This window comes from Macrobrachium rosenbergii, chromosome 41, assembly GCF_040412425.1.
Source record: "Macrobrachium rosenbergii isolate ZJJX-2024 chromosome 41, ASM4041242v1, whole genome shotgun sequence".
Classification (NCBI taxonomy): Eukaryota; Metazoa; Arthropoda; class Malacostraca; order Decapoda; family Palaemonidae; genus Macrobrachium; species Macrobrachium rosenbergii.
In genome coordinates this window covers 23,528,585-23,535,380 of record NC_089781.1, presented here as the reverse complement: position 1 = coordinate 23,535,380, position 6,796 = coordinate 23,528,585, and the positions used below count along the sequence as shown (strand labels likewise).

The 6,796-nt window shown below is 38.0% G+C and overlaps 1 pseudogene; it reads right to left on the bottom strand.

Moving 5' to 3' along the window:
- The window catches only part of LOC136826751 (uncharacterized), a 5,192-nt pseudogene extending 163 nt beyond the window's left edge, over positions 1-5,029 (bottom strand).
- Positions 5,030-6,796: the final 1,767 nt, after the last annotated feature.

Genomic DNA, 6,796 nt, shown 5'->3' with positions numbered 1-6,796 from the left:
TATATAATAGTGCTAGATGGCGGGATACAAAGAAGTCAGCTTACAAAGTCAGTATCCTGACGATCTGCGCTGAAATCAGGTGACTAAAGGTAACAATGGTGAAGAGAGATAGTTGATATATCTTTCAACTTTCGTTCAGTGTCGAGATATATTGAGAAGCATTGCCTAAAAAGGAGCATTGAAGAATGCGTTGTTGGGAGGGTTGGATTTAGCTTTAAAAGGAGCATTTAGGATGGGAAGGAAGGGTTGATGAAGATCATTACAAAAGGAGCATTGAAGTTCCCTAGGAAAGGGATGTTGAGGATACCTCGAAGAAGACCACTGGATAACTAAAAAGGGAGATTTAGGAAAGGCGTGTAAGATCATTTGCAAAGGAGCATTGAAGTTCCCCAGGAAGGGATGTTGAGGATACCTCGAAGAGCACTGGATAAATAAAAAGGGAGATTTAAGAAAGGGCTGAAGAAGATAATTTCCAAAAGGAGCATTGAAGTTCCCTAGGAAAAGGGATGTTGAGGATACCTCGAAGAAGTCCATTGGATAACTAGAAAGGGAGATTTAGTAAAGGGCTGAAGAAGATCATTTTCAAAGGTGCATTTAAGTTGCCAAGGAAGGAAATTTTAAAAAGGACTACTGAATGAAATAGGGGCATGATGGGTACATAAAAGAAGGATTAAGGATTACAACGAGGCACTGAAGGATACATTAAAAGGAGAGCTGAGGATAGATTTAAGAAGACCATTGAGGATACGTAAGGAAGGCGAGTTCAAGAAATTGTAAAGCGAATTAGGGATTTCGTATACAAGCGCATGAGCGGACAGATAGCTTCTACATATGAGCGTTGCTGTGCACATGGATAAAAGCATCGATAGATAAAAAAGAAAGAAAGAAAGCTCCCCGTATGAAAAGAATGAGGGAAAAAGAATGAGAAAGATTATGCACACTGGAATCCAAAACTAGAAAAACAAAGCTTGGTCTAATAGTTCTATAACGTTATAATCATTAAATCATATAAATAATAATAATTGTTAGTACGAGTCTCAGCCTCTTCTCGCGACAGAAAGGAAGTCGTTGTTCAACCGTGAAGTCATGAAGTCAGAATTCAAATTTCATTTAATTAAGGCGAGCTTATTTCGAAGGTGCGCCGTACAATCCATTTGGAGCAGCGGGAGCCGGCGCTGAGTAGTCGTATCCGTTATTGGAACCGTTTCCGTTGGCGCCATTGCCGTTTCTGTTGCCGAAGCCGTTTCCGTTGGCGCCGTTGCCGCTGACGAAGCCGTTGCTGTTGCCATTTACGTTACCGGCAGCGAAGCCGTTGCCATTGTTGACGTTGCCGTAAGTGTATCCATTTCTGTTTCCGTTACCGTTGCCATTTACGATTCCATTTCCGTTACCGTTTCTGTTTCCGCCGGCATTGCCGTTGCCGTTCCTGTTGCCGTTACCGCCTCCGTTCCTGTTGCCGTTACCGCCTCCGTTCCTGTTGCCGTTTCTGTTGCCATTAGTGTTTCCGTTTCTGTTACCGCTGCCAAAGCCTGCGCCATTACCGTTGCCGTTACCATTTCCGTTTACTGTTACGCGGCCGATCTCGGAGTTCAGCCCGAAGAATTGTTGGGCAGTGGAACAGTCGAAGTTGTACCACCAGTCACACACGAAGTACTGCTGGTTGAAGATGGTTCCGTTGGGACACAGGAAGGAGTCAGTCTCCCGTCAAACTGACAGATGTGGAATGCCTGCGGAAAGGGGGACAGAAATATATATATATATATATATATATATATATACATATACACACACACACATATATATATATATATATATATATATATATATATATATATATATATATATATATATATATATATATATATATATATAGTGTATAACCTCAATAAACAAGAGGAGTCCATAATATTACGGTAATAAAAATACATTTTTTTTTACACACATACGCATACATTACTGTCATAATTGCATTCACGACTGTACCAAATGTAATTTTTAGGCAACTGAAATTTATGGCAACGTAAGAAAAGCACGCTAAATACCATTTAAGGAAGCCATTGCAAACGCATACAGGACTGCTGTATATACATTCAAAAGTGAAGTGTATTTGCTAAGCAACTCCAAAGTACGACAAATTAAAAAAAGACTTCACATCTCTTATATCGATCTCTTTTTTTAATAACATACAAAAAAAAACACACACACACACACAAACACACATACACAAAGTTCACTCACAAACAAGCGTACCAACATTATTCGATCTACACACCTACAGATGCATTCGACGGACATGCGCACAAACAGCTGTACGTGCATTGAAAATGTTACGCTAGAAAGCTAACCTGACATCTGGACTCGGCGCTCGTATCGGCGTAGTATCCGGGAACGAGGCCGTCGCAGGTGAATCCGGTGTCCGGAACGGCGGCCAAAATGGGATAGTCCTGTCCGGGGACGCCGCCCCCTCCGATGGCTTCGGCTAAGGCGCTGATGGGATCGACGGCTCCGTTGCCGCTGAAGCCGCCGTTGCCGGTGAAGCGGTTGCCGTTGCCGGTGAAGCGGTTGCCGTTACCGCTGAAGCCGTTGGCGCTGCCGAAGCCGCTGCCGCTGACGGATCCGAATGCGTTGCCGCTGGCGGCTCCGAAACCGTTGCCGCCGACGGCTCCGATTCCGTTTCCACCGGCGAAGCTGTTTCCACCTACGACGCCGTTGGTGAAGCCGTTGGCACTGGGATACGAGTATCCGTTACCATTTCCGTTGCCGTTACCGTTTCCTCCGTTACCGTTAAATTCGTTCGTCGGCGCAGAATAACTCTGCTGCTGAGCTAAGGTGAAGCCAATCAAGGCTAAGAAGAAGAAGAAGACGAAGAAAGTGAATACATGTTGATTATGAATATGTTCGCAAGAATACATATGTGAGCAAACACATGTGAATATGTATGCATGAGAGGCATATACAACGACCGACACCTAAAGTTTATTTTTGAATTTTTTAAATATTATTATTATCATTATTATAAGAAAATTCAAGTATAATCAGGCTGCTTTCTTACTGACATACTTCAGTTGACAATGGTTCTGATAACCAAGAAAAACCTGTAGAAAATTTTACTGTCTGTAGATTATATTCCCTAAAGTGTTGTGAACAGGAATGAGAAAAAAAGAAGAAACTACATGATAGTTACGAGAGAAATAGAAAACATGCGTTAACCAAATCAATTTTGCAGGAACAAAAACTAGAAACAACTGTATAACCATGTGGAGTATATATGTATATGTATATATATATATATATATATATATATATATATATATATATATATATATATATATATATATATATATATATGTGTGTGTGTGTGTGTGTGTGTGTGTGTGTGTGTGTGTGTGTACAGTTAATTAGAAAAATAATTGATAAAAATTATTAGAAGTGAACTAAATAAAACTCCATAAATATGAAGTGAATAAAATACTGAAAATGGGTTCGCTTGAACGAAAGAAATAAACTCGAATAGAAATACACAAAATTTTGCAGAAAACTTTGAAATTGTATGTATAAAATAAATTAGTAAAAAAAATGGAAATACATTAGCTAAACTTGAAAAACTCTATATAAGATCAGCTATAAACATTTTGAAACATAGACCTGTAAATATTACAGTAAATAACAAAATATAATCATGAACTAAATAAACTTTAAAGAGATTTAGACGAACTAAAAAAAAAAGGAAGAAACTATAGAACACGAAAACGGTTAAAAATATGCACATCAACTCTTAATCAACTAAAACCAAACTCAGAATAAGTTATAGAAAAGCCAAGCAGCACTCATAAGACCGCAATTAACTCTAAGAGGGCTAGATGAGGAGAACGTTCGCGCAATCAACAGTTCATGAGAGTGCAGATCACTTCCTGGCATTAAGAAGGTCAAAGAATGTGGAGTGATCATAAATGTAAATTGATTGGCTCCTCCCCTGAAGGAAGTTCTTGAAAGTCAGTTTTGCTTTCGGTGGCATAAGGTACCTTTCTACCTGTTCAAGCAGCTATTTCATACCTTTTCGTTTCTCTCTAATTTAAGTCGGTATACCTGTTACTTTCAAATTCTTGATAACGCGGCTTCGGAACCTACCGTGGAAAGAGGGTTTCGAAGTTATATTTCCTTACTTGGGATTCAGTGTTTTCATACAGAAAACTTATGCAAACATATTGAGAAAATAGAATCTTGAGAGTTCTTCGTTAAAACTAAAGTCTTGCTTGTTTTAATCTTAAGACATTTGCAAAGGCAAAGTTCGGCTGTTTTGATCATTGAGGTTTACATTTAGTGCATTTTGCATGATTGTTTTAGTTCGATATAATCTCATGAGGCTGGTATTTGATGTTTAAATTCGTATTTAAAGAGGTATAACAATTTAGATTTATGAAAAATAATCTTTCCAAATCAACGAGAAGCTTTTCTAGAAATTTGTCCTACGGACTGAATATCTGAAACGTACTTATACCCAGTCCTCACTAGAAAACTATGTTCGCAAATAATGCTTGCAACTTGTTCCCGAGTTGTTTGCAAAAGGATTTTCAAAAACGTTTGCAACAAACATTTTGCAAAATGTTCACAAACAAGTAGAAACAGTTTATACATTTTTTTTTTTTGCGAACAAAGTTACCTGGTGTGAACCTGACGTTATCGAATGTCTCTAGTCTGTATCACAGATTTTTCAAATACTCTGGGAAGAAAAAATATACAGATTTCATAGTAAATTTGTCGAAAATAAAACGAAAAAGAAAGAAAGACGAAGAAAATCTCATACTCACCAGTAAATAAAACTCTGCTGAACATCTTAGCAGACTATGTCGCTCTACAAAACCGGAGATGCAAATCTACAGAGCCCAAGAAATACGTCCTCAGAGGCCACTGTTCGTATTCGGTCAAATCGAAAACTTGTTCGGTGTTTGTTAGTAACAGCTAGAGAAGAAGCATGTGTGAGATAGACAAGAGAGAGACAGAGAGAGGAAGAGGAGGCTGTCGTTCAATCGGGAACAAATGGTTGTATGTTGCAGGTTTCTTGTGCACTCAGCCTTATATATATATGTGTACATGCCTAGAAGGTTTTGCAATCTTCCTGGGGAAGACCATTCCCCGGGTAAGGGGTTTTGGGGGAGGGGTGTTCTTTGGGGAGAGGGTTGGGGAAGAGAGAGGAAAGAGGAAGAGGAGGAGGAGGAGGAGGAGGAGGGGTCGCTGAAAAGTAAAATGAGAGGCAGATTTATGAGTACCAGAGGCATATGTGAGAAAGAAAGAATAACATTCTCAAAGGCTGTAATTTCAGAAGAAGATGTGCCCTGCTCTAAATGCCCCTAAATTAGGCTGCATAGCTTTCTCTCTCTCTCTCTCTCTCTCTCTCTCTCTCTCTCTCTCTCTCTCTCTCTCTCATATATGCAAGTCCTATTGTCTGTGTTTGAATATGAAACTTATACATACATTCATACATACATACATATATATATATATATATATATATATATATATATATATATATATATATATATATATATATATATATATATATATATATATATATATATATATATATATATATGTATGTATATATATATATATATATATATATATATATATATATATATATATATATATATATATACCATTTCATAAATATACTACATCATCTGTGCACTTCTAACCTAGCCACCATCTGCTGTTATTTGCTTGAGCCTTTGAGAAAATAAAAAAAAAATTTCATACTATCGTAAAACAATAGCCCACATCATTTCGGCTCTTTAAAGGCACGTGGCGAAAAGGCATGCAGGTAGGAAGCAAGTCACAAGCATTGGCATTTTAGCAACAATAGATTGTTGTTACAGTTGACTCGTTACTTATGAAAATGAATATTTCTCGTTTTGATTTTTCACAAAGATTCACGATCAGATTATTACTCTATGCATGAATAGCCTACCCTTCGTAATGAATAAATCTGGTGAGACTTTTTAGATTCTAAGTCAAAATGGATTCACTAATCAGATTATTCTCAAGGAAACCGAAAATGGCCTACTTTCCTTTCAATGCTGCACAAAGCATCTGGGACCATCTTAACGAGAAATATTCATAAGGATTCATGATCAGATAATTCATTCTCTATGAGAATAGCCTACTTTCATAAATCTGGTACACCTGGTTATTATTTATTTCAAAGTTGGCACCAGTGCACGTTAGCCTTAAGTGAAGTTACGTTGATGGTCCCCAGATGCTTTGTGCAACATTGACAGGGAAAGTATTTGCCATTTTCGGGTTTCCTTGAGAAGAATTATAAAAGATTAGTGCCATATTTTGCCATAGACGCATATCCTAGTTAACCCAATAGTCTTGAAGATGTTTTAGAAGCCTGAAAGTTTGGAATATCTTCCTTCAAGTTCACACTGTTTTGTCATACTTAGTCAGTCGTTCATCCTCATCAGCCTAAAACTGGATACAGAATGGATATAGATTTATGATGATTTAGAGGACGCTTATGAAATCAGCAGAAAAAAATAATTTTCTTCAGACTAAGAACCACCCACCATTTCCTAGTATAGGCTGCATGACACGCCAACTTTATTCTTAGTATTAGAGGGACTTATATGTATGAAATCAACTATATTTGTTTTATATAAATCAACTGACGCCTTCTTTGTTTTATGGAGATGTGACCTTGAAGTCCCTCCTTGCATTTCCCGTGGGACTGCAACCTCATCCCATAAACACTTGCAGGAAACTGTAATGGGAGTGACTCCTGGCGCCACCCCTCCAA